At 43.8% G+C, this 27339-nt stretch overlaps 1 long non-coding RNA gene across 1 annotated transcript; it reads left to right on the forward strand.

The window, feature by feature from the left end:
* The first annotated feature begins 1883 nt into the window (after positions 1-1883).
* On the forward strand, positions 1884-22997 carry LOC309801986. The gene is made up of 3 exons (XR_014293702.1): positions 1884-2074; positions 17344-17598; positions 22783-22997. It is a non-coding gene; the product is annotated as an uncharacterized lncRNA (long non-coding RNA).
* Positions 22998-27339: the final 4342 nt, after the last annotated feature.

Raw genomic sequence — 27339 nt, forward strand, 5'->3', positions numbered from 1 at the left:
TTCAGACACTTCCAGAGGCAGAGGCTTTAAGGAAATGGGCATATTCCATGACACAGTAATGAAAGCTAACATTTGAAGCGTATTTTTGCAGCTTACAAAGTACAAAGAATAGAATTCTCTTACTATCTGAGCGAGTCTCTGAATTGCAGTTTTCTCATTTGAAAAGGAAGGACAATATTATCACCCAGCTGAACAGTTTTGGGAGTGTTTAGGTTTTGGGGGTTTTGTTGGGCTTTTTTTTTTTCTTTTTTTGCTTTTATTCAAAAAAATGAAATTGTTGAGCAACCACTTTGCGCCAGTGGCTATATTTCTATTGCTATCACAGACAGTTGCTGTAATGATCCTATGAACTGTGATAGTACCTAGCACCCAGCTTGGCTGAGCGCAAGTCATTCACTACCCATTCACTAATTTCATTGGATTCTTTCCCGAGACCCCCTCCTGGCCCACGTTCCCAGCCTGCCTCTTGGGCAGTTATTCAGTCTCCTTTCTGCCACTCCTCCTCAGGCTTCAAAGTCCAGTCCACCGTGGGAAGCATCCAATGTCAGCACAGCACCCTGATGGGTCGGGCTCCCACCAGCACTGCCACCGTGACCCAGACGGGGTGGTAGGCTGTGGAACTGGAGACAGGAGGAACCAGTCAGTTCCACTGTAGTGAATTAGACTAAACCTTTTAACTGCTTCTGATGCTGCTGAATTCTTGGGAACCACCTGAATAAGTAGTGCTTTGTGTTTTCTCATTCTTGGCAAGGCTGACCCACAAAGAGGGCTCCCTCGGAGCCTACAAGGGGGATCGGGGCGGGGAGAGGCCCTGAATGTCTAGGCAGGCTTTCCCATTGGAAACCAGGAGTCCCACTCCCCAGCCATTAGTAACAGCAGTCCCCATTTTCCCTGTCACATTGTCTTAGTTCTCACTTCTGACCAAGGAACCCCATTAATTTTCTGTGATGTACATCCCAAATGCCATCACCTCGGTTCTTTGAAATTCAAAGAGCTGGATTAGTGAACCACAAACTTCAAGCAAATTGGCTGCGTAATCCATCACATCTGACCATAGCTTTGCCACTGCCTCGAATTCCAAAGAATGGCAGGAATTTCCCAGGCTGCTTTTGAAAATGAACACAGAAGCCTGAAACAGCAGCCTATGCTGCGTTCATCCTTTCTAGAACCGTTATGTGTCTTCTGTGTGCTGGAAATTAAATGGTCTCATTCTCCCCCTGGTATTTTATTGTTACAAATTTAACCTGTTCAAATGTTGTATTAAATTCCAGTCTTTTCCAGAATAATCCACATTTAATTCCTCATTCCGCCAACTATTCAAAATATCCCTCTTGGCAGAAAAGCTGTGTGAATTGCAAACTCTTTTAGATTTTGTTGAAGTCTTAAGAACACTACTTACCCATGTATTCAACTGAGGCCCTTTTATTCCATTTCATTTCCCCAAACTCCTCTCATACAATGTCAGGGTCACAAAAACCAGGAGCAGTGACTGGCCACGGTCATTCACCTTTCCTTCAGTGGTGAAAATGGCATTAAAGTCTGAAAATGAAAAAATATATATCAAATTAATTACTGTCTTTTCCTCCAAAGCAAAAGATAATCTAACACCATTCTTTTGGACATAATGCCATTTATGTCACATAAGGGGGTTTTTGTGTGCTCAAAAATGATGGTGTTTAATACGTGTGAATCAAAACCCAAATTAGCTAATTAACTGATGTGTCTGAGAATGAAATGAAGAATCCATATGCTGTGAAAATTGTCAAAAGCACAGAAGAAATGTCATGGCAGGTGAGACTAGTTCAGAATTTCTCTGCTGGTGAAACAAAAGATGCTTTTTTTTTTAAAGCACCATAGCATAAAACTTTGGTTAGCTGGGATGGTCAGGAAATGAATCATTGGTGGATTGTTAAGTTGTCCAGAGAGCTGAAGGCAAGGTTTTTTGTTTTGTTTTGTTTTTGTCCACACCACGCGGCATGTGGGATCTTAGTTCCCCCACCAGGGATCGAACCCGCACCCTCTGCATTGGAAGGGCGGAGTCTTAACCACTGGACCACCAGGGAAGTCCCTGAAGGTAAGTTCTTTAAGTAACCAAGGTTTTTTGTTTCTCTTAATCATTTCCCTATTAACATGGCTTGCTCATTCAGAATCATCACTATGAACACCAAAAATTATTTACTGAAGGCCTAGGGACTATGAATTGGGAGGGTTTTGTCCCTTCATTAAGTTGCCCCAGATGGTGCTGGATGTGCCCGAGGATGACCTCAAAACTGAATTCTCTGTGTCCTGACTCTCAGGTTGGGCTCTAGAAGACTGAGTCCCAGACAGTTGACATGATGCTGGGGTGACGTCCAAGGTATCATTTCTGTTGATGAAGTATTTACCTCCCCCAGATTCCTGATCTTCAGTAAGAGTTGGTTAAGATGTACCTCATGTAGAATGTGTGCAAACTAAAAGCTCCCATCATGTTATTTTTTGCAAGAAAAAACCCCTGCAGAGATCGTTTCTTTAATAGTCACCATCATCTACAGGGTGTGATGGGGAATCCCAGTCCTAACTAATCCAATCTTGAGTTACAGAGGAGAAGAGACAAAATTAGATTCTCAAGTAGAGCTTACTGGCTCTGGCAGTCAAATGCCTCACTGAAAATTCTAGAAAACCACAGGAAAAGTCCAGGCTGACAGAGAAAACTGACAACATCAATATCACTGAAATGTTACCAGGTAACACTTCAAGATAAACTGATCCATGAATTTAACTACTGGTATAACATCTCTGTGTTTCTGATTTGTATAAATTTTTGGAGTGCCAAGTTCTAAACATTTATATCTGGACTTCCGTGTGTATAAATTTTCCAGAAACCTGAAGCTGTTTAAAGTGATTACAAACATTTTATTTTTCCCATTTTGTGGGGAGGTCAGTACATTTCAAAACACATCATGTGGTTTCTTGCCTGCTTAACCAAGAGAGACAGGGCCTCAATTTTTCTTCTCTCAGGGTCACGGGCATACCTATGCACACCTTGTACTTGATCACAGAGCAATGAGACAGTGCTCCTTGGGATTTTCTTCCCAGTTGGGTAACTTGAGGAATATTTCTGAATATGTTTTTTATCTGTGAAATACAGAACATAATAGTGCCTACCTCAGAAGGTTAGTGTGACAGTTAACATAGACAATGCAAGTAAACAGACAAGCATGATGTACCCACTAAAAGGAAGACGAACTTTCTTGGCCTCTATATCAATTTATCCTGGATTCTGTGCCTTCTCTAGTTCTTCTGTTTTCTCCTTGATCATGTAGCTGTCATCCAGCTCTTTTCATGTTTCTGGACTACCTGCTCTTTTAAATTTTCCATTTCATATTTACTGTGGGTTGCCAAAATAAAATGCAACTTCTTAGAACTGTGTGTAAAGCAAGAGAAAATAGGCCCTGAATTAGGGCCTCTCCTCTGCCCTAAAATCCTTTCTGAGAGACTTTATGACTGTTATGTCTGGTGGATACTGGATAGTAGTCTACTCCCCTTTCCCAGCAGCCATGTCCTGGGTGGCTGTGATTTCCACAAGTCTGACCCATCAGGTATGATAAAAGACCATGTCTCCATGTCATCTTCCCAAAACATTCCTCACATGATCAATCTTGCCCCAGAATTAGGACCTGGTATCAATGCATACTAATGAAACATAGAATTTTTTCAAAATGTTGTAGGTTAAAGAAAGTGCAAAATTTTACCTATGCGGTATTTTTTATATAAATTTATTTATTTTACTTATTTATTTTTGGCTGCGTTGGGTCTTCGTTACTACATGCAGGCTTTCTATAGTTGTGGAGAGCAGGGGCTACTCTTCATTGTGGTGCATGGGCTTCTCATTGTGGTGGCTTCTCTTGTTGTGGAGCACAGGCTCTAGGTGCATGGGCTTCAGTAGTTGTGGCATGCGAGCTCAGTAGTTGTGGCTCATGGGCTCTAGAGCACACAGGCTTAGTTGCTCTGCAGCATGTGGTATCTTCCCAGACCAGGGATTGGACGTGTGTCCCCTGCATTGGCAGGTGGATTCTTCACCACTGCATCACCAGGGAAGTCCACAGTATTTTTTGTTAAAGTAGCTAAATCTACTCAAGCCTCTAGACCTAACTCTTTTTCTTAGAAGGAGAAACTATTATAAATTGAAAGAGATATAAGAGCTGGACCAACGAAATGCAGTGTGAAGACATTGTTTGAAATCTAATTGGAATAATCGAACCAAAAGAATCAAAGCATTTTGGGACTTCCCTGGTGGCTCAGTGGTTGGGAGTCTGCCTGCCAATGCAGGGGACATGGGTTCGAGCCCTAGTCCGGGAAGATCCCACATTCCACGGAGCAACTAAGACCATGCACCACAACTACTGATCCCACGTGCCACAACTACTGAAGCCCACGTGCCTAGAGCCTGTGCTCTGCAACAAGAGAAGCCACCGCAAAGAGAAACCCATGCACAGCGATGAAGACCCAACGCAGCCAAAAATAAATAAATACAATAAATAAATTTATTAAAAAAAGAATCAGAGCATTTTGATACAATCATGGAGCCTTAAACACGAAAGAGGTATTCTATGATATTAAGGAATGATTGTTATTTTTGTTGTGATGATGATATTGTGGTTATTTTTTTTAAATCTTTGTCTATTGAAGATACATACATATATATTCACAGGTTAAGTGATAGGATAATTGTTATTTTTGTGGAGATGATATTCTAGTTATATATATATATATGTATATATATATATATATGTATATATGTATATATATATTTTTAAGTCTTTTTCTATTGAAGATACATACAGATAAATTCACAGGTGAGTGTTACGATGCTTAGAATTTCCTGTATAGCTCTCCAGCCAAAAAAGAATGTGTATGTGTGTGTGTTTGTTAAAGGGATAGAAAATGAAAATAACAGGATATTGATGTCTTGAAGCTGAGGAAGGATATGTAGGGATTTACTATACACTTCTCTTAACCTTTTGTAAGTTTGAAATTTTTCCAGATGAGCCTTTAAATTTATAGGCTGATACATTTTTAGAATTTCATCTTAGCTCACACATTAAAGCATCATGCTCCCTGGGATGGAAGGCCAACCGAGCCTTCCATCATCACTCATTTAGCACCTACTGTGCCCCCAGCCAGGCAGCTCTGAGACATCGAGCTCATTAGCAACCATTCCTAATGTATCCTTTGACACTTGGATACATTTCTTTTTATCTAATCAATTTTACAAAATCATGATCACCATGAGATTCTTATTTGAGGTCAGCACAATTTGAGAAACAATTCAATGAGTCATTTTTGACCTTGTATCAAATCGCAAGTATTTTTAATTAATATATAGACACATATAAAGGCAGCATCAATTGTTATTAACTAAGTTAATGAAAATTTATACAATGAAACAGCTCACCTCTCTCAGTCTTCTTTGGCTTCAGTTCCTTTGGTCTTTCCAATCTGTTAAGCACCGCTAAGGCTATTTTTGGAATCCCTCATTACTTCCAAATAAAGAGTCTCAGTTCTTTACTACTTTGAGTCTAGCAAAAACAGCATGTACCTGAGAATCAGGAAATAGAAACTCATGCCCAAGACTCTGCCAGCATGAAGTTTGTGACTTGAGAAAGTCACTTTTCTGTTCTGAGTCTTGGTTTCCGAATGTAGGAAGTAAGGCTAATTGTACCTGTCACACATTATAAGGATTATAGGATATTATACTGACCCCTATATTATGAGGATTATGCAAAAATATACAAGCCGTGAAAAGTAATGTTTAATCACTTGAGAGGCAGGAACTGACACCTCAAGACACCTGAGACCTCAGTTCAAGCCTTCCTACTCTCACAGCAAAAATATCCATGCCCTGGGCCACCTTCATGTTCATTTGGATACTGGAGTTCTTGTGCCTCTGAGAACACCGTGAGGGATAAATACAGTGGCAGCATGTCCTAGAGGCATCTGGGGTGATGCATGGCTGGTCTTACACCCAGTTAACCCCAGAGATGGTTAAACAACATTCCCCCACCCTGTGCTTCACCTCGGCGACCCGTGATGGTGCCTCACTGCTGCACTGCAACTCAGTGAGGACATATCAGAATTCCGGGGGTGTCTTTGTATAAGCTCCCCTGATAGCACTTCTCTAAGATTTCCTTTGTTGTATAACGCCAGTACCGCTGATGCAAAATATCAAAGGAAATAAATCTGCCCCTCACATCCCGCACCAAGTCTATGACAGTAGTGCATTCAGGCAACAGACACAAGCATTCACCCCAAGACAATTCTCTATGGGCAAGGAAATCCAATGATCCAGATAAGAGGGGGTCAGGAAAGGAAATGAATGTCTTATCTAACAGGATCATGAAAACCTTGTAAGTGGCACCCAGGAGGACTGGAGGGGTGTTAAGGATGAAGAGAACATTGTATAAAGATGAATAGTGGCCGTCCCTGCAGTGTTGAGTTAAACCAGTGGCCAAGAGCCATCTCGGATAACTTCCCTGGAAACTCAGCCTCATGAGCTGAGCCCTAAAGGACATGGGTAGGCAGGTGGCCTCGGACCTTCCAGTGAAGGAGGCTAGAATAAGTGTCAGTGTCTCAGAGCCCACATCTGTTCGCAACACCAGCCTTGAGTCAGCCCTGGTGTGCCCACCCCCAGGCCACCCCCCTGTCCCAGCAACCCCAGGCCTTACAGAGCCTCCCAGCGCCCCATTCCCCTGCCTGATGGGACGAGACCACTGTGATCTGAGAACAATTCCTTCCACATACATGATACTGCATTTCGGTTCTTTCTAATAAACAGGAGCAGATCTCTACCCGGTCAGCCTGCCCCTTCCCATTCTCACTCTGAATTAGATTTAGAACCTTACAAAGTTGGAGGGGTCTCTAAGAGACCAGATCCCTTGTATCCCTTGGTTCTGTTCTGCTCAGACCCTGAGCAAAAGTCTCGCCATCCCCTCCTCAAACATGAATGATTCCATGTGCATTCTGGTTACTCTCCAAAGCTTTCTGTGTAGCTTCCCTCCCTGGATTTTCGGTACACACAGAGCAGTGTTGAAAATACGCAGTCATAGCTGCGATCTGGGCATTTGGAGAGCTCTGGGTTCCACATAGCAAGGTGGGGCGATGGATGGGCCCCCAAACTAGAGCGCATCTGATGAGATGGAATGAATGCACGGCACCCTCCAACCTCCCGAGTGGAGCGGAACTGTGCAGTCGGAGAACCAGATAGGAGTCGGAGGCAGCTCCAGTTCTGATGAGCCTGGGGTCAACTTCCGCCTGGACACCCAAATGAAGGGCACGTGGAAGAGAAAATCTCCATGGGGAGATTTTGATCGTTAGGCAGACAGCCAATGAGGAGGCTTCTCTGATGCAAAGAAAATGTGGAGCTCAGGCTGCTGCTGCAGAATGTAGGTCCAGAACCTCCCCTCCCATTCCTGACACATGAACCCTCACCTTGCCCACCCCCTCCCTTTAGGGTAAGAACCTCAGCTGGCAGAGTTAAAAACAGACCGAGCCACTCCTGTTGCAGCCTCTTCCCTGTCCGTTCGACACACTGGGAGGGGGTAGAGGATGCTTTCTTCCAGTATCAGTCCCCAAATAGATACCCTCTATACAAACATTAGTTCGAATTTGTTTATCATAGCAGGTATGATAAATAAAACTTTTCCACCTTACGTGTGATGTTGAGGTTTTCCTCCAAAATTAAAACCCATGGGGACAGATCTCCCCACAATGTGCTGAGGGCAGTGAAAGTGCCCATCATACCCTCATGTGGCCATGACAAACGATGGACAGCAAATAAACTCACAGACAACACTGCAAAATCACCTCTCCCCAGCTTCTCTGAGGGCAGCATCTCCATTCCTGAGCCTCAAACTCACCATGAGCTGGAAGGATGAAAACATCTCCTGGCCCCAAGGGAGAGAGCCTGGGGTAACTCTGACATTTCAGGTAGCCAATTCAAGAGTCACCAAATCCCAAATCTCAGGGCTCCTCAGGTGTCAGAGGATGTCTATCAAGATAAAGTATCTGCAGAGTAGCGGGCAAAGAGGTAAAGCCTGGGAAGAACAATTTCACCACGATTTTAGTTATGGCTGGGAGAATGCCATAGCATCATCTAATTGGTGTTAACATTTCATTGCTCCAAAAATATTATTGGGCGAGCATTTTGTCTGGTTTCCTTAAGAAGAGAAAAGAAATAGAAGCAGGGTTCACCACTGAAGATGTCTGCATTTGGCTGGCCAGGAAAAAAGGCCCAGGGTTAGGTAAAAACCTAAGGTCCAACAGCGTAGTAATCCCTGTAAGGTCAGTGGCAGGTCTGTGAAGCAGACTAGAAAAAGATGCATAAAGAGAAAGCTTGAGCTTATTCAGAGCTAACACTTATTTAGCTTTTACTATGTGCCATGCCATATGGTAAATTCCTCACCAGGCTTTGAGAAAGATACTATTATTATCTCCCTTTTACAAAGGAGTAAAAGACACTTAGAAACATTGTCACCAAGGGTCAGCTAGGCCACGAAGAAATTAGGCATCACCCAGACCTCTCTGATTCAAAAGCCTGTTTCTCTAACCACCATATTTTATTACGCAGTCTCCCATAATGTTACCATCCTCCAAGAGGCCAAAGGGGAGAGCGAAAGGGCTAAAATGGAGTTGAAGGTAGAAGAGGGGAAGAGGTTTGCACAAAGAGATGGTGTCCTGTCCTAGTTTGAAAGCAAGCATTTCCTTTCTAACTACAAAGACCTTCATTGTTTTCCCTGTGCTCATCTACGTTTCCAAAATTTCTCTGATGAACACATAAAGGTGTCTAAAACATTGCAGGCAATATTGTATTAAAATTGTCAGTGGGGCAGATTTGGAGAGCTTTTAAGCAGAGGAATCAAGGTTCGTAACATTCTGCTAATGGCATCACTTCATATCATGGAGGAGAACACTGGGGTCCCAGAACAGGAGACACCTTGCTCAGTGGCACAGCAAGATGAAGGCAAAGGGGTGAGAAACCAGGGATGTACCTGGTGGGGGCTTTTTCCATCTCACCGTGTTTTGCTGAATTTTTCCAACAGGGAAGCATCAGGAAGCCAGAGACAGTTCAGGAAGATTAGCAGAGTGGCAGAGTGGAGGGTGGATTGGAATCGGGAGTGGCTGCCAGGAGAGAAACTACTGGAAGAAAGGGATGGCCAGGCTCCAGACTTGGCCTCAAGTGGGAGGCTTAGGGACAAGGGGCAGCGAAGAGAAAACGTCAGACCACAGTGAAGGAAGACATGACAGAACCCAGAAACCAGGTGTGTCTACAACATGAAAGAGTGACAAGGGTGAGAGATGTATGTTCTGGAATAGAAGGCAGTGGTGCAGTAGTTGACCTTCCTGACTGGTCTATGACCCAGATATCAACCAATGTTGAACTCCAAAATTCTGAAAGCCAAGAGCAGAAGCACCTGCTGCCTCCCAGTCTGCCTCCACTGCCACAGTTCAGGACACTGAATTGGCAGTTCTCAACATTTTCCCTTCAGCTGCACACCCGACATTTGTTATTTCCATATACAACATGCCCCTCAAATTTTGATGAACTCATAAAAAAAATGTGTGGAAGTAAAATGCTACCCAATATTTTATTGTTGCAGCTATTAGAAGAAATTTCATTGTGGGAAGTGGCTGTTGTAAGATAGTCCCTGTGGCTCCTGATGTGTTCTCTGTACCCCTGACCATTTTTTTCCAGTTCAAGAATGTACATCAGAACATAAGTCAGTAAGTTTTCATAGAGACATAATCTTGAATCTAGTTCAATTTATTGAAAAATTGATAAGCATTGATTCTTCCACTATTGTGACAATGAATGACTTGTGAGCCCCACTCTACCTCATCAAGACTGTGTCTCTGGATGGCCCACTTGGGGATCCTTAACCTCCTAGCTATCTCCTGACCTCCTGACCACTAGGGGGCAGTTGCTTAGGCATGTTCCTAACCTGGACACTACCCTGACCTCAGTCATTTTCTGACTTCCCATCTCCTGATAGATGCCTGACACTGTCCATCCCACCGACCCCCAACATTCTGGCTCCATGGATCCACCCTCCTGATCAGAAACATTGACTTTCTTCCATCAACTCATTTGCCCTGATCCTCAACCTCTCCACCCATTCCAACTTGGGCAGGGATAGTATGGCGTCATATGGATTATTCAGTATTCTCCATGACATAGTCATTAGTAAGATGGTAAGGGGAGATATTGGTTAATGAAAGAAAGATACCGTAACAGGCAACAGAGAAGCTAGAGTTACAAAATGGCTAAAGGGAATGAAGATAAGAGAGCTTGCAAAACAGTAAACACATAGACTGCAGGCTCCCACCCCCACCTACCTTCTCAAGGGTCAGCCCCACATATGACACTCATGCTCTTTCCATAAGAGTTTCTCATGCAGCCCCTGGTCTGCCCTGTTACTCTGTTCCAAACAGCAGTGCTCTCACTTTACTTCCCCGGCAGATATAATTAGGTGAACAATGCATAGCTCAATTCCCTTTGTCCAAACACACTTTAACAATTTTTATATGGTTTCACCTTAACCAACAGCCAATATTCCTCCAGTGCTACTCACTGCTCAGATGGCCCAGTCTCATTTAGATGCAACACAGAAAGAAATGGGATCCCAAGTAAGAGGATTCTGTTTTCCAGGAAAATTATGGCTTTGGAGCTTGGAATAATTGATAGCCTTCAAGCAGAGATTTTTCCATTAGGAAACTGGAAATATGTTTATAGGAGGAATTTAAGAAGTCCCAGGCATTATTATTAATATTATACTTATTTTATTCTTGTAAGCAAGAGAAACCTGGTATGAATTTATCAAAACTTTCCAAGACCTGTTCATGCAATGACCATATTATCCCAACTGAACTGACTATTAAATGTACTTCTGGAAGCAAGAGGACAGAATATTTGAATTCAGGAAGGGTCTTAGGCATAAAAAAGTTCAAGTATATAACTTTTATATCTGTGATCTGAGCACATTTTCCCAACCATTACACAGGGAGAAATTTCCTGGCATAATCATTATTGTCGTTTCCTTCAACTGTTGAATTAACACTTCAGATTTCCACCTTCCACAGTCTTTAAAGGAGGGAGCCATGTGTACTCACCACCTGAATTATGTAATTTGTAGCCCTCAGTCTTTCCTCCTTTTCTTTGATTGATTTTTGTGTCTAAGCAGATTTTTCAGACACTCTTTAACTTGAATCTGAATCATAGAGCCTGAGAGCCCCAGCCAGGTGATGAAAGGGAGAGAGAGTCACACACCAGATTAGAAAGCTTTTCCCTTGTATTCTGCCCCACCAGCAATAGTCCATGTCCACTTCACAAGAGACATAAGGAACAAGCTGAAATAAGAAGGAAAACATTCTTTCATAGGGAAGGGTGATCTCTTGCAAGGTACCCCTCAGATCACTCTAACTTAAGGTGTTTGCTTAACTGTGAGACAGATGTAAATGAATCGGGGGTAAATTGGATCCATGATTGGATCTCAGAAACAAGATCATCACTGTCATTTTACAGATGAGTAAAACGGGGTCCGGGAGGGAAGGCAGGATGTTTGTGCAAGTCAAGGACCCATGATCACGTAGCATCCTCCCATCCGAGCTGGTTGGCACCCCCTCCCCAATCCCAATAACTACATCACTTATTCATCCTTCATTCACTCAGTGTTTATTAAGCATCTAATAGGCACCAGGTCTTCATAACCACGATGTGGTTGCTACTGAGGAAGCTGCTGGACTAACAGGGGAGAGAAACACACAACTGTGTGGACAGTGGATTTAAGCCCAGCAGGTCACAGCAGGGAACGCAGGTGGAAAGCCATTGCAGTGACCTCTGGGAGCAGTGATGAGGGCCTAAGCCCTGAACATCACAACAGAGAGGAAGGGAGGTGCTCAAGAAACATTTCACAGGTAACATAGCAGACTTGCTGATCGACGGGATGAGGGAGGTAATGCCGAGGGGGATTTTGAATGCAACCCCCCAACCCAGAATTTCCTTGTCTTGAGTGTCTGGTCACCTAAATTAAAATTGGGATGTAGTGAGGAAAATTGGCAGGTTATCCAGAATGAAAGTTAAAATGGGAAAAGTAAGAGAGAGCCACACACAAATACCGTGAAAGGGGACAGGAAGGAGAGATTCGCTCCAACTGGGAAGGTTTCCCGACAGAAGTGACCTCTGAGGCTTCCCTGGTGGCGCAGTGGTTCAGAGTCCGCCTGCCAATGCAGGGGACACGGGTTCGTGCCCCATCCAGGAAGATCCCACATGCCGCGGAGTGGCTGGGCCTGTGAGCCATGGCCGCTGAGCCTGCGCGTCCGGAGCCTGTGCTCCACAACGGGAGAGGCCACAGCAGTGAGAGGTCCGCGTACCGCAAAAAAAAAAAAAAAAAAAAAGTGACCTCTGAACAGAGTCCTGAAAACGGAGTGGGATTTGAAGAGGTGAGAATGGGAGGGCAATGCATTCTGGGTAACAGCCCGAATGAGCAAGAGGAGGAGTGTTTGGGGGATGAAGTGGAGCCCAGTGTCGCCCAAACAGAGGATGAGAAGGATGCACCATGGGAGGCATACCTGGCTAGGGTGCCCACTCCCTGTGTGGGGTTTCAAAAGCCAATAGAAAGGGTTTGGATTGTCCCCTGGGCAGGGGGGAGAGCAGGAAGACGACAAGATCAAAGCAGAGCTTTGGAAGATACTTCCCCAATTTTTCAGAGTTAATGAGACTTATATTATCCTTCTGAGCCTAATCCAAAGCAGAGGAGTCAATTCTACTGCTTTGGAGGCTTGAAAATGAATAGAAATGAAATTAAATAAAATCCTTTTCACATTCCTCAGGTTGGCATCTCTCCAAAAAGAGCAGATAGAAAGAGGGAGCAAAGATAATGTTTGCCCTTTTACACTGCACAGTGACCAAGCTGCTTCCTAGGTGGGTCTCAGATAAACTGATGGACATAAAGAAGTACCTAGTGACCAGAGACAATGTCCACCCTCCGAGGAAAGGGAGAGTTTTTCGGAGAAGTTGGCGTGAGGAGGTGGCCTTCTGGAGTCCTCTAACAAAGACTTGCAGGTGGAGAGAGGGGGTGGCGTGGAGGAAGACATCGCCTCGCTTCTGGCAGTCCTGGCTCCATCCAGGGAAGGAGCTGGCCAGCGGACAGGGGCCTCATGACACTGAATTGGACCCAGCCAGTTTGCACTGGATTTGCGCAAGGGAGATGCAGGATTACAAAGGAAGGGAATGAAGTATCTGGGATGAGAAAAGACCTAGGAATCCTGCAGAATGGAATGCAGTAAGTGCCTCAGTGCCTGGTGTCCTAGCACAGGTTGCACCCCAAATCCAAAGTCTGGTGTCCTTGAGGTCACCAGCCAAGTGAAACTGACCCACTTACCTGTCAGTCTCTCTTCCTCAATTTGGGACTCCCTGGCAACAAGGACCACCAAGACTGGTACCTGGTCTCGATCTTGGTGTTAGAACCTCACACAGCACCTGGTAGAAGCCAGACAGACTGGCTGACTCAGATGGTGAGAGAGAGGGAGCTGGGCAGGAAGGTGAGAGCTGCAAACAAATTATGCCAACAAATTAGTGTCTGTTAGTAATGGGTAACTTTAACGAATCATGTCAATACAAAATATTCTACTGTAATCCTAGTTACATGTGAATGTCTCTCTCTCTCTCTCTCTCTCTCTCTCTCTCTATATATATATATATATATATATATATACATGATTACATACATACATACATATATATATATACATACCTATGTGTGTGTGTATATATATATATACATACATATTTGTGTGTGTGTGTGCGTGTATATATATATATATATATATATATATATATGACAAAGTGATTAAATTATGTTATTTCTTAGTATATTTTTTTGTCCAAATCTTAAGTGCTGTTTTGGAGTAGTTTCTTTATTAGGCTTTATAATTTTTATGGGAGTAAACGCTGCAAACCCTGTAGTGGAGATTTGGAATTCTTGCACACCCACTGCATCATCAACTGTTTGTACTCCTGGCAACTGTGACCCAGATTCCTTTTATGAACATCAATTTGCCCTAATTTGCTTGTTGGAACCATCAACGAGGATGACATCCTCTCCCCTGGCTGAAGGGTTGGGGCCATCATCAAGGCCAGACAAACTAACTCTCTCTCTTTGGGGACTTGGTGTCAGGCAGAGTGATACAAGGAAAGAAATAAATTATTAGACTTTTATTAAAAAGAATATCAACTTTATAATTCTCACACAAAATAATTCATAATATTTAAAAACAAAAAACAGTGATTCCACGTCACTCCTGAGCCTGCAGGGGAATTGTTAGGAGGACTGTGATAACCAAAATCACAGACAGGGAATGAGGGTGCCAGTGACTCAAGTGCTGTGACTCAGCTCTGTACCGTGGAGAGATCGAGGGGCCGGGAATATGGCCACCCTCCCTTTCTTTCACCTTCCTCCTGCCCAAAACTTTGTCATATAAGCCAACAAAGTCTTAGTCACTGATTATTACATGGGGATAGAGAAAGTCATAGAAGGACTTGTCTATATCTAGACAAGTTATAATCCTTGTCTTTTGTATTCATTCCTACCACATCAGGCGTGATGAATATACATAGTATACAGTTTAATACAACAAACCCACCATGTAGGGTCTATTATGCACATTTCAGAATATAATTGGGGAAATAAAGCACAGGAAGACCACAATTCCCTAGCCAAATTCTGACATGAGTGTAGCACACCACAGAAATAATTCTGTCGGTAGATGAAGTTGTTTGGCCATTGGGGTTATCTTATAGCCCATAGGGGTTCTTTGTAGATACAATGTGCTAAGTAAGCATTTATCCATAAAACCCAAACATATTAGGCACAAAACAACAAAACCAAAGCACCAGGTTTTATTAACTATTGGGTAGTTAATAGGAAATTAACTAACCAGTACTCAGAGATTAATATTGAAGGCAACTCCACACATTGGGCTGCATACTGAACTTATGATTCACAAGAATGAATGTCCTCATGTCTGTTATATCTCATAAGGAATAGGAGGACAGAGTAACTGCTGGGCATGGGGGTAATATATGGGCTGGCTCTCTGATGTGCCACTGTCCCTTTGTCAGCTGCTCATATCAGAGTCCTGGCAGGGGGATCATATTTGAAGGCTGGGCCTGAGGGAGTGGCACCTTCAGAAATGCCAGGCCTATTTCCTTTAGTGAAGAAATATTCAGGGACTTCCCTGGTGGCACAGTGGTTAAGACTCCACCTGCCAATGTAGGGGACACAGGTTCGACCCCTGATCCAGGAAGACCTCACATGCCGCAGAGCAACTGAGCCCACACGCCACAACTACTAGAAGCCCGCACACAGCAACGAAGAGTAGCCCCTGCTCTCCGCAACTAAAGAAAGCCCGCGCAGCAATGAAGATCCAATGCCGCCAAAAAAATAAATTAAAAAAAAAAAGAAATATTCAAAACCTTTGGTTTATTCATCCCTATGGAAGTGCCTGTCAGGTAAGTCCTGGATTCTTACTGTTTACTAATCCAGACTCTCCAGCCTTCCCTGTGCACCTGTAAACTCCAGATAGCCACATACATTAGCCAGACTCAGTTTCTGTTGCTTGAAACCAAACACCTGCTTCCTGGGGGACCCAAATCAGAACTAAATAAACAAACCATCAGGCTACCAATGGAGGCAACAGTCACCTTCAGCAGATACTGTGATCTTGAACAGGTGGAACACTTAAGTCTCTAGAACACCCTTCTTTCAATCAAGAACCATCGAGGGCTTCCCTGGTGGTGCAGTGGTTGAGAGTCCGCCTGCCGATGCAGGGGACGCAGGTTCGTGCCCCGGTCCAGGAGGATCCCGCATGCCGCGGAGCGGCTGGGCCCGTGAGCCATGGCCGCTGGGCCTGCGCATCCGGAGCCTGTGCTCGGCAATGGGAGAGCCCACAACAGGGAGAGGCCTGCGTACTGCAAAAAAAAAAAAAAAGAGAAGAAAAAGAAGAACCATCGAGTGAGCACCTACTATGTTCAGCATCCCATGACAACCATTTTCAGAGAAACAGACAATAAAAAAACATTTTGTCCTGTACTACCTGCCCTGTTCTTAAACATTTCCTTCAGGTTACAGGACCCACAGGAGCTGTTGGCACAGATTATGTTTCAGTCAGTTTTCCTGGAATTCAGTATTAAATAATTCCCTAAAACATGTTAAGTAGGGCAACACGCTGCTTTGATTGTTGTTACCCTCTTGTTGCAAGATTTTGGAATGTATTTTCTTGGAGGTTGAGTTGAGCAAACACAGACTACCTAAGGGGTTAGTATGGGAAGCACAAAATTGAAGTGTTTCTACAGGAGAAAAAAGTAATACATGTTTAAGCATTTCAGTCTAACAAAATGGAGCACAGTGGAAAGGTACAGGTTTTTCACGTTTTTAGTGACTATCGTAATATTAGCATCTTTTTCTTGAGTGCTCACTCACTATATACCTGCAGCTATTTTAGGTTCTTTTTATTTGTTATTTCATTTAATCCTCACTGGTAAAGAAGCAACCTAGAGTGACTGAGATGTGTCCAGTGGCTCTGAGACATTGAGCAGGACAAGCAGGGATTTAAATTCAGGTCTTTCTCCATAAGAGAACAGACTGGTGGTTGCCAAGGAGGAGTGGGTTAGGGGAAGGATGCAATGGGAGGCTGGGGGTTAGCAGATATGACCTTTTATATATAGAATGGGTAAACAACATAGTCCTGCTGTATAGCACAGAGAACTATAGTCAATATCCTGTGATAAACCATAATGGAAAAGAGTCTAAAAAAGAATGTATATGTATGTATAACTGAATCACTTTGCTGTATCGCAGAAATTAACACAACATTGTAATCAACTATACTTCAATTTAAAAATTGAAAATAAATTAAATAAATAAATAAATAAATAAATTCAGGTCTTTCTGATTCCAAAGCCTAGGGCTTTCCCAGCCTCCCTATTTAATCCTCATAATAAATGACATTTTGTGATATGTGGTGCCTCCAATTTGGTTTCATACAACCCTCTCTTTTGATAAATGAGAACAGTGAGGCCAGGGGGCTCTTGACTACCATCAGAATAAGCACTAGAACTTGGGTGTCCTGAACCCCAAACCATTTCCCTTCCCACGACCTCACCCTACAAGAAACCCTCCCTAAATCCATCATGGTGCTTATTAGCTTATTAGTCCTTGTTATTCCAATCCTACAAATAACAAAACTCATATGAGGCACGCATGAACCCCCGTTCCTCTTTCCTTCTCCCCTATGTTTCTATCTTTGCAGCTTCTCCTTATTTGAATCACCTCCCTGTTCCTCCCGCCCTTTCACCAGAGCAGCTGTGGCAGGCCCGTTTTGGAGGCTGGAGTCATTCGGGAGTGACCAGGACAGTGGGAAAGCCAGAGAGAAGCCGAGCAGGGCTGGTTTCAAGGACAAAGGAACGGCTGGTTCCTGGTACTGGAGGTGGCCACTGCCAGACTGGCGAGGGCAGAGCAGGCCCTGGGGAGCGAGAGAGAGCAGACGTCTGGCTGCAACTGTGCAGCAGCCAGCAAGACTGGAGCCTGACAAGGCTTAACTGTCCCTCTAGCGCTGTGGATGGGAACAGGTGTCCCAACAGCTGATTGGGCAGCTAGGCTCCTAACAGGGACATGGGGTGGAGTCAACTGGGCAGGGAGTGGAGGTATTTATTCCTAGATGGATAGGAAGCCTTGACCTGCAGCCAGTCAGAGGCTAAAGGCAGCTTGACGAGGGGCAATGCTACTCAAAGAGTGGTCCTTACTTGAAGAGCATCAGCATCTCCTGGGAGTCTGTCAATATGCAAATTATCAGGACCCACCACAGACCTGCTTTTTAACAAGATCTCCAGAGGATTCCCATGCACATTAAAGTTTGAGAAATGCTGGTTGAGAACAGCTGTTCTCCAAGTGTGCTTCCCAAACCAGCAGCGGCAGCAACTCAGAATTTGTGAGAGGCATATTGTCAGGCCCCATTCTCAGACCCTGAGGATGGGACTCAGCAAACCATCTGAATGAGCCATCCAGGTAGCTCTGAGAGGCACATTAAATTTTGAGCAGCGCTGATTCAGGGTAAAGCTTATACATTCTGGAACAAGGCAGTATGGACGGATCTCCAGAAAGCTGTCCTGACTGTTGCTGGAAGAAAGTCCCAGGACACGGGCACTAGACAGTTGTATCTCCTGCTGTTCCAGCCTCCTGACACACACTTACCCACAAAGATCAGATCCAAACTTTGTGCTTCCCTAGCTGACTCCGAGATTCCTAAATTTCACACCTGAGCTGGGTGGAGGTCACTGAATCAAGTAATTGGTCAATCCAAACTTGTGTAACATTTTCAGGCAAGCTGGACCCCGAAAGAAAACAGATAATCCAAGATAGGTAATGCAGCTGGGGTCTCCCTGTCCTTAAGAACCAGATGTGACCAGTTAGAACTTCAGTCCTTGACCTGTAGAAATCCAGGTTCCTCTCCCAAGATTTCTGAGTGTTCCTGAAAAGTTTATAATCACAGCATCCCTTCCAGGTTCAAGTTCCTGTAGCTGAATCAGGTCAGCAGATGGATAACCTCACTCACCCTTGCATGCAGCCCCCTGAACCCCACAGCATGAACCTGGATGAGGGATCCAGTGCATTGGTGGTGTTTGTGGATTTAAAAAAAAACTCCCATTGGAAGTAACAGACTTTCCAAATTTCCTGGGAAAGGGGGTGTATGTCTCAGAAATGCAAATCATTTCTCACTGAGTAACATCATTCCCATTCTTAAAAGCCTCAGAACATACCATGATGCCCTGACACTCTCTCCTATCTCTTTTCACCGCCTACTATCTTCTCTCTGCTCCCCTCTTTCCCCTCACTGCCCCCACCCCATCACCAATTTGCTACTTATTTATAATGCAGAGAAATTTGTCTCTTGACTGTCACTAAAGTATGCCCTCATTATCTCATCTCCTATACCGAGCAGGATATTTTCCTAAATAAAATATTTTCTTTCCTAAGAGTAATTCTAGTGTCAACTAAACCATAGAGACAGACAGATGAATAGCACGAGTTTTTGCTCCACTAAAGCACACAGTCCCTCTGCCTTCCCGTCCTCTCCTTTGAAGAGTCTTCATCATCTCTTTTTGTCCCATTTTCTTAATCTAACTCTGAGATCACTTCTTTCATTTATAATAATTATGGTTATTTTCTCTCCTTCCTTTGTCTGAGATCCCTTTCTTAGTTCTTCTATTTCATTACCCACATCACAGCCCAGAATTATACAACTTTCATCTGTGGATCCTTTCCATGGCAGCTGGCAGCTTTATACAAACGCCAAAATCTGGATATTCTTAGTGTAAAGGCTGGGCTTCCCTTCTACCATCGGGGGGCTTAGGAATCCCAAGTGGAAGGGAACTCTGTCCACAATTCCCGCTCTCCTTTGCATTCCCAACACCAGCCTCCTGGCTTAGGACCCTCACTAGTCTTTCCTCGACTATTACAATAGCATCGTTAATGATGTCCCCGATTTGGTCCCTACTCCACCCACCACCTCCAGGTCCCCATTGACAGTCAGTCTCGTGCTCACAAATCTTCAGTGGCTCCTAGTGGCTTACAGAACAATACTAACCTTCCCCCAGCTCAAGTCTCCTACTGAAATAAGAATGGAGTATCAGAAGGAAGATGGGAAAAACAGAACGCTGGACAGAGGAAGAGACAGCACTGACGTCTCAGCATGGAGGGAGGAAGAGGCAGAGCTTGTACCCACAGAGGACAGTAGAACTCAGGGTGCCAGCCATAAAGGTGACCCACAGGAGAAGGGTTTGAGATACCTGGGGCCACCTTGGCAGTCATTGAGATTCAGCTCAGGAATCAGAACTCTGGGTACTCTTATTATAAAAAATCCAGAATAAGAGAACAAGTGGAGATAGATGTTGGACATGGGGTAGGTAGAAAAATGAGCCAGGTCAAAGGCCAGTTTGCCAAGGGAATTTATTCTGCACTCTCTAATGCAATGACTCCATCTTGTATTGTTATACTCCCTTGAGACAAAGAGCTATATGAATGACCAGCTTTGGGACCTTATTTCCAGAATAAACTCCACTTGGTTCACTCCTTCACCTGAACACAGTGTAAAGGTTTTATTTAGTAACCATATTTGTGCCTCTTTCTTTTGGTTGTCTACCTGTGGCCTGTGCTTCGGGACCCATGCTGCCCCAGACAGAAAGCTCTCCAAGGTCAGGTACTCCACCTTATGGGTTAAATTGCTGTGTGTGGCCCTGTTTCAGCCCATGAACTGTACTGCATCATTTAGATTTTACTAATGAAGGGCTGCAAGCAGCCAAAGGAACCATCTGAGGGGCTGGGAAGATGCTAGTTAAGAAGAGCCTTTGGCCACCTACAGTGAGAAATCATTATTTTTCGTGTGTTTAAGGCCAAATCTAAGTCCAGGGAAAATCTGGTGAGTGGAATATTGAAAAGCACAGATGAGATGGAGAGAAAGTCGCAGCTATTTGTCTGGGAGGTGATGGGGCGAAGCTGTGGTTATTTCAATGATGGAAGGAAGGAAAACGCTGCCCAGGGAGACTGGTAAGGAGGACAGGTGTTCTGCAGGTGGGAGTAAGCATGGACCAGGTTTGGATTCAGAGACACTTAGATTTGAATCCCAACGCTTGTTATTTTCCCGAGTTTTGTCTAGCTCCATTTATGTAATCTCAGTTTCCTCATCTGTGAAGTGGGAATCCAAGCACCTGTCCCAAAGATTTGTGGGAAGATTAAACTGGGACAACAGGCATAAAAGGAACAAGTATCTGGTCCACATCAAAAAGTGCTGTTTCCTTTCTTCCCTCCCTCCTTCCTTCCTCCTTCCCTGCCCCCATTCCATCAAACCAGCTCCTAGAAGGCAGTGCACTGGCAATGAAATAAGACCACATTTGTCCTCCCCCAGAAGCATGTCACCAAAATATTGACAAAGATTTGAGGACTTCTAAATAATCCTATAGGAGCTACCCAGGGTGAAAAGAGAAATCGTTGAGAAACCAATTTCATCCTCAGCTTCCGAGGGCTTATTACAAGCAATGGTGAGGAATAAGTATATAAAGATGACTGGCATTACAATAGCCCCATTCATCCACCAACATTTTCAAAGTCGCTCAGAAATTTTTCCAATATCACATTTCATCCCTCTCCCAAGAAACAAGCATTTTGCTCATCTGTGAAATGATATCTCCACCATTGCCCCTGTAAGAAACATGGCATCCACTGAGCTGCCTCAGACACACCACAGGGAACAACATTCACAGGGATTTGGAGAGGGTCAGAAGAGGTAGGACATGATGACTTGCCTGGGATCTAGCCAGGATGTCAGAAGTAACCGTTCAAAACTTTGGCAATGGCTATAGTGTTACATGCAAGAAGTCCCCAAACAGACAGGGCACCGTGTGAGGTACCTCCATCCCCTGACTTCCATATGCTTCTCCCTCACAGAGCTGAGCTGAGATGTGAGCCTTAAGAGCTGTCTTGTGGACCATTTGCTTCAGTTCACTTTTCTGTGGGCATCTAGGTTGAGAGCAGCCTGCTGATGACCCCGTGTAGGCAGAGAAACAACTTCACTGGCAGGAAAACCGCAATGTCTGCATCTGGCAAAACACAGACTCCCAGCGGGTACTTCAAGGAGTTCCTCTGTGACTCAGAGAGGAAAATATCACCTCCTGAGTCACCAGTGCTGTCCCAGCCAGCTGGCTCTGCCTCTCTCCAAAATCTCCTCCTCAGACCCTGACAAGCCCTTCAGTGAGACCACCACCAGAGACCACCAGGAGATGCTGAGCTGGTGTAGACAGACACAGAGGAGTACTTCTGACTATCCTAGTTCAGTGAACTGATTGGGACTAACCTAGAAAGATACATTCCTTTTTGTTGGCATAATCCATTTTGATTAAGAGATCCATCCAGAGCAGGCTTGAAATTGTCCTCTAGCAAACAGGGTCATTTTGGCAAAAAAAAACAAAAAAAAAGTGGACAGAGGACCCCTCCTGCAGTGGGGGCCCCTGGTCTGTGTGCCTTCTGGTCTGACTGCTCCAGAGAGAGCAGGGCATGACCGAACATCTAAGACAGCCCAGCCGGTTAAATGCTAAACAGTACCACCATGTGGGAATGACAGAGACCCAGAATAAGTGCATGAGGGAAACCGCAGACAAATTGGAACTTAGCTCAGGAAAAGAGGCTCTTGGTTAAACTATTTTAACTTTCAGCTGGACTTGTGGCTTTTGATTAACCTGTATGCAACGTGTGTTTATGGAGCGCCAGGAAACACCAGGCAGAGAGAACATGGTACGGCAGAAAGAGAACAAGCTTTGAAACCTCGGTCTGGCCTCCCTCTACTTCAGTCTTCTCATCAGTAAAATGGGGATAATACCATATCTAGCATGTAGGGTTGATGTCAGGATTAAACATTACTGTGGACTACATTACTGGCCTCATTCTTCATTTCTCCCTCATGCTTTGACATGTGAGTTTGAAACACCCCCTATCCACCCACCACCCCCTCCCCTTGACTCCCCACCCCTTGACTTTGGGTTTGGCCATGTCACTTGCTTTGACAGATTGAATGAGGTGAACGTGACAGGGTACCAATTCCTAGCATAGGTCATGGAGGCCTTGCATGTTTCCACTTGGCCTCTTGTCCCCCTGCCATAGCCAAGAGAAGAGCATGCCTTGGCTGGACTCCTGGTCCCAGGATGATGAGAGACACATGGAGCAGGGCCACCCCCATGACCAGAGCCTGGAAAAGAGCCATCCTGGTTAACTCACAGAGCTTCAACAAGAAAAACCACTCAACCAAGCCCAGCCCCACTCAACTGAGATCAGCAAAACCCTAGAAAATATGAACACGAATAAATGATTGACTTTGGGTTTTGTTTGTTCTTCTCTCTCTAGCTGTTTTAGGTGTAAGTTTAGGTTGTTTATTTGAGATTTTTCTTGTTTCCTGAGGTAAGATTGTATTGCTGTAAACTTCCTCAGAAGCAACCTAAATGTCCATCGATAGAGGAATGGATAAAGAGGATGTGGTACATATATACAATGGAATATTACTCAGCCATAAAAAAGAATGAAATAATGCCATTTGCAGCAACATGAATGGACCTAGAGATTACCATGCTAAGTGAAGTAAGTCAGACAAAGACAAATATTATACGATATCACTTAGAATCTAATCTTAAAAATGATACAAACAAACTTGTTTCCAAAGCAAAAACAGACTCACAGACTTCAAAAACAAACTTATGGTTACCAAAGGGAAAAGGTGAGAGGGAGGGATAAATTAGGAGTTTGGGAGTATTACACACTACTATATATAAAATAGATAATCAATAAGGACTACTGCATATCACAGGGAACTCTACTCAATATTCTGTAATAAGCTATATGGGAAAGGAATCTGAAAAAGAATGGATATATGTATATGTATAAATGAATCACTTTGCTGTACACCTGAAACTAACACAACACAGTAAATCAAGTATACTCCAATATAAAATAAAAGTTAAAGTAAATAAATAAATAACATCCCTGAAACAGAAAAAAAAAAAGAATAAATGATTGAAGTGTTCTTAAGCTATTGAGCTTTGGGACGGTATGTTATACAGCATTACTACTGCAATAGCTAACCGATACACTTGTATCTATAAACACACACTCATAAAGCATCTCCCATAGAACCAACTGTATAGTGGATGCTCAATAAATAGTCATTTTCTTCCCTTTCCCTACTATGTTTCAAACACTGTGCTGTACAGTGGGAATACAGAGAAAAAGAAACCTCAGAGGAACTTCCAGGTTGGTGGAAAAAGAACTATAAGACATCAGTTCAAGTCCTAGGTCCCTCGTAAAAAATTAACAGGAGCCATGGAAAAGAAAAGCAATGAGCAAATGCCTTCTCTTCCTCAATTTTTCCCTAAAATATGATAAAATTGATGTTCTCCCAAACAGATTTCTATTTCCTGAGACCACGTCTATCAGATATTTTTATGACTTTAGAAAGAAAGACTCCTTTAAGACGGGGAGAGCTTTTTGGGTTGTGTCTGTTCTTTGCCTTATATTAAGTTTCTGATGGAGACTCCTCGGGAAGCAGCCTGGTTTTGGTGGGGTCAGAGAATGTTGCAAATCCAGCTAACCTGAGCTCGAAGCAGAAAAGGCCTTCAAGGGAGATAAAAGGGCTTTTTTCTTTATCTATGTTGAAGAAAGTAGTTCAAAACTGGACCTATTTTTCTGAAGACAAAAGCATACTCTCTGCAGCTGCCTACCCTCATGAAAGGAAACAGTCCTTGATAGGGACTTTGCCATGGAAGAATCAAATCCACTAGCAGGTAAAGCATGAAGATATTAGGGATTTTATCTCTAACCATGTAATACCTGTCATTGAACGTTCATCCAGTAATGGGACAGCCCAAGAATACCCTTCCATGTCCTTAAATCTCTCCTGTCAGGGAAGCTTTAAGGATCATTCCTATGCTTTACCCCTTTGAAACGACCATTCAATGGTTTGCTGTGAGAATAGCCTCCGCCTGACAGAGAATTATTGGCTTTTTACTTGTCAGCTCCGAGGAAATGGCTATGTGATAACTGGCAGCTGAGGCAGCTGGCAGACAAAAGGGCACTGAGACGTGAAGCTTAGAGTCCACAGGGAACGGTGTTGTCCAGAATACACTCCTGCCTCTGCTTCAGTGAGGGCTGGCCACCTCCAGGAGAGGGACTTGGCTTCAGAGAAAGGACTCGAAGATGTGTTTGCATGACCAGACTCAGTTCAGGAAAAGTCAGAGCCGTGGACAGCATTTCCCTGTCACTCTGATGAACAGAGAATTCCCTTCCAGCCATATGGCTCTGCCCATGTCATCCTTCTTATACGATGGACTACATAACACTCTCCCCTATGTCAGTTACCTGAAGCTTTGCTATTTATATCACCCCATGTGATTTATCATGTTACATATTAGACCACATGAAACTGCAGCTATTTGATCCGTTTGATCCACCAAAACTTCAATTTCAAGAAAAGTGTTAATTTCTTGTTAGGTTTTTTTTTTTTTTTAATTTATTTATTTTTGGTTATGTTGGGTTTTCGTTGCTCCGTGCAGGGTTTCTCTAGTTGCGGCGAGTGGGGGCTACTCTTCGTTGTGGTGCCCAGGCTTCTCATTGCAGTGGCTTCTCTTCTGGCAGAGCACAGGCTCTAGGCGCACGGGCTTCAGTAGTTGCAGCATTTGGGCTCAGTAGTTGTGGCTCACGGGCTCTAGAGTGCAGGCTCAGTAGTAGTGGTGCACGGGCTTAGCTGCTCCGTGGTATGTGGGATCTTCCCAGACCAGGGCTCGATCCTGTGTCCCCTGGGTTGGCAGGTGGATTCTCAACCACTGTGCCACCAGGGAAGCCCTTGTCAGGTTTTTTATGCACAGTAAAATTCAAACTTCTTTATACACAGTTCTATAAGTTTTGGCAAATGCACATAGTCAATAACCACACCCACAATCAAGATATAAGACATTGCCGGAACCCCCAAAATTCCCTGATGCCCCTTTGTAATCAGTCCCCTCCCCCCACACCCAGCCCCTTGCAACCACTGATCAGTTTGCCATCCCTAAAGATTTGCCTTCTTTAGAATGCCATAGGGATGGAGTCATACCGTAGGTAGCCTTCTTTGACTTAGCATCATACACTTGAGATGCATCCATGTCATTGCAGATATCAGCAGTTTGTTCCTCTTTACTGATGAGCAGAATTCCAATGTATGGATTCACCACATTTTTTATTCCTTCACCAGTGGACAGACAATTGGATTGTTTCCAGTTTGGGGTGGTTATTAATAAAGCCGCTATAAACATTTGCAAACAGCTTTTTGCGTGGGTGAATATTTTCATTCCTCTTGGGTAAATACCTAGCAGGGGTCACAGGGTGGTAAAATAAGTGTACTTAACTTTATAAGAAATTGCTGAACTATTTTCCAAAGTGATTGTTCCACTTTGCATTCCCAGCAGAAGCTTCTGAGGGTGCCAGTCCCACATCGTCGCCAACCTTGGTCAGACTGGCAGGGACTGGGGATGGTCAGCCATTCTAATGGGTATTGGAGTGGCAGCTGATTGTGACTTTAATTTACATTTCCCTAGTAACTACTAATGCTGAACAACTTTTCATGTGCTCACTTTCTACCCATATGTTTTCTTTGGTGAAGTATCTGCTCAGGTCTTTTGCCCATTTAAAAAAAAAAAAAACTGGGTTATTTGCTTTCTTATTTTGAATTGTTACAGTCCTTTATTCAAGGTCTTTATTCACAAAGTCAATACCAGAATACTAGTCCCTTATCAGATATTAGTTTTGCAAATATTTTCTCCAAGATTGTCTTGTCTTTTCATTTCCTTAAAAACAGTGTCTTTTGGGAATTCCCTGGCAGTCCAGTGGCTAGAACTCCACACTTTCACTGCTGAGGGCCTGGGTTCGATCCCTGATTGGGGAACTAAGATCCCACAAGCCCCACAAGCCACATGGCATGGCCAAAATCAAAATCAAACAAACAAAAAAAAGAGTGTCTTTCAAAAAACATAAGTTTGTTTTGTTTTGTTTTGCTTTGTTTTTAGCAGTACGCGAGCCTCTCACTGCTGTGGCCTCTCCTGTTGCGGAGCACAGGCTCCGGACGCACAGGCTCAGCGGCCATAGCTCACGGGCCCAGCCGCTCTGCGGCATGTGGGATCTTCCTGGACCGGGGCACGAACCCGCGTCCCCTGCATCGGCAGGCGGACTCTCAACCACTGTGCCACCAGGGAAGCCCCAAAGCATAAGTTTTTAATTCTGATGAAATCCAATTTATCATTTCTTTTCTTCTATGTTTCATGCTTTTTGTGTCCTATATAAGAAATTTTTGCCTAACCCTGGGTCACAAAGTTTTTCTCCTATGTTTTCATCTAGAAGTTTTATAGTTTTAGGTTTTACGATTACTATGATTCATCTTAGTTAATTTTTGCATAGGGTACAATGTACGGTTCAAAGTTCATTTTTTGGCATATAGATATCCAGTGTTTCCAGCATCATGTGTTGAAGAGGTCAGCCTTTCTCCATCTCACTTCCTTGACATCTTTGTCAAAACCAATTGACCATATATGTGTGGTCTATTTCTGGACTCTATTCTATTCCATTGATCTATGTGTCTATCCTTTTTCCAATACCACATGGTGTTGATTACTCTGGTTTTATAGTATGTCTCAAAATCAGGTGGTGGGAGTCCTCCAAATTTGTTTTCTGAGTGCTTCTT

This window comes from Mesoplodon mirus, assembly GCF_964341445.2.
Source record: "Mesoplodon mirus genome assembly, chromosome: 4".
In the NCBI taxonomy this organism is placed as follows: domain Eukaryota; kingdom Metazoa; phylum Chordata; class Mammalia; order Artiodactyla; family Ziphiidae; genus Mesoplodon; species Mesoplodon mirus.